Source organism: Hordeum vulgare, chromosome 6H (assembly GCF_904849725.1).
Source record: "Hordeum vulgare subsp. vulgare chromosome 6H, MorexV3_pseudomolecules_assembly, whole genome shotgun sequence".
In the NCBI taxonomy this organism is placed as follows: domain Eukaryota; kingdom Viridiplantae; phylum Streptophyta; class Magnoliopsida; order Poales; family Poaceae; genus Hordeum; species Hordeum vulgare.
Window position 1 is genome coordinate 292,509,774 of NC_058523.1, and position 2,122 is coordinate 292,511,895.

Here is a 2,122-nt window from a genome sequence, read left to right on the forward strand (position 1 = left end):
TCTTCAAGAAAAGATTTCAAGAAATCAAAATCTTCATCTGAGGACTACAAGAAAAGAACCTGCCGCAAATGCAAGAAATCTGGTCACTACATTGCTCACTGTCCTCGCTGGGTGAAGGAATCAAGAAATAATAAATACAAGGATGAAAGTTGTGATGACTCAAAGAAAAAGAAGAAATCTTCAAAGTCCTCATCGTACAAGAAGACCATTTTCAGAAAGGCTTGGGCACTCATTGGGAAGGAAATTGATTCTGAACAAGAATCTCAGGAATGTGATGAAGAGGAAGGTTTTGAAATGGAGTCAGAATCTGGTGTGGCAATTCTTGCACTCGCTACCACATTCGCCAGCAAGTCAATCTTCAACCATGAAGAAAATTACAACGTCAACAACACTGATGAATATGATGATGACTTCGCTCCCACCTATTGCTTCATGGCAAAAGGTTCAAAGGTACCAAACCACACATCCTCCTCTGATTCTAGTGACTGTGAACCGAATGATTATCAAAAACCCATTTACTACAAACTTGCCAACTTTGCCACTAAGCAACAAAGTGCTATTGAAAAGCTTCAGAAACTGCTAGACAAAAGCGATGATCTGCTGAATGATGAAATGAATCATACTCAAATCCTCACTAAAGATGTTCAAAGTCTTCACTCTAGATTTGATAGTCTTCAAGATAGTTATGGTACACTCTTGGCTGGTTATGAGAAGCTTTCCTATGAATTTCTTCAAAGGAAGCTTGATCTTGAGTAGTTGAAAATGTCCCATGATGATCTTCGAATGGAAAATGACTCATTGCTTGCTCAACAAATCAGTACCACTCACGAAGAATTCATTCCACCATGTCTGAAATGCATCGAACGTGAAACTGCCAATTTTTTCACTTGAAACCTCTAGTGCTTCTATCGCTAAACATTCCTCAACTGTTCATGTGGTATCAAATTCTTCACTTGAGGAAACCACAAATGCTACTCATGAAAATGGAGGATTGAAGGAATTGTATGTGACATGCATATACAAAAGTCTCAAAGGGCATCAAACCCTTTGCGATGTGCTCAAAAAGCAGATTTTGAACTGGAACCCGAGGAAAGAGGGCATTGGCTTTGAGAGGAAACTGAACGTTGATGGGTCATACTGGAAACCTGAGCAGTACCCCAAAACCTCATGGGTTGCTGCAAAAGGACCTCCCATTGATCCATCCACTCTAACAGGCTTTGCATGTGAAATGTCTTATTCCTCTGATGAGTCATTTGAGTCCAACTATAAACTATTCAAAAATCAATCTAGTAAATTTTTGCTCGATACGTTGGAACTAACTGCAGGAATGGACATCCCATGAGGAAAATCAGGTTTCCCAAAGGTTGCTTAGAAAATATTCAAGTGAATGTCCTCATGACACCACCAGTGAAGAACCAGATCCTTAGATCATATTCCTCAAGTGTACCAAAGTCTTCACGAGGATCAAATTCCTAAAATGGTCAAAATTATGCTTGTACTCGCACTAATGCTTGTGATATGTAGGGAAACTACAAGGGACATGAATATGTGGACTATTCCTCAAATCATTATGTTCATAAGTCCTCAAAGAATTTCTCTGCCTATTCATTTGAGTACTCTAACCCCCCTATTGTGAAACTGCATTAGCTTCAATGCCTCCATTCTCATATGGTGCTCTTAGGATGACGAACTCTTTGCCACCCCTTCAGATGTGGATGGTGAAGAAATTGAACTAATCACTTCTGCAGGTCAGGTCTCCAGACGAAAGACATCACCTCGGGAATTTGATGGAGACCTGAGGAAATTGCTTGATAGGACGCAAGCTAAAACATGATGAAATGATCTAACATTTTACTTGTCCTCAAATTTACTGTTTGTGATGATATTCAAGCCTGATGAAATTGATATCACATTCTTCAAATCTGAAGCATATGAGATGGTAAGTTGTACTAATTCATCTACAGGATGATCAACCCAAGAACACAGAGTGGGTTCTTGACAGTGGATGTACAAATCACATGACTAGTGATAAAAGCTTATTGATGAATATTCCACTGACTCCATCACCACTGAAGCATATCACCTACGTTGACAAAGGTAAAATCAAGGTATTGGGACTTGG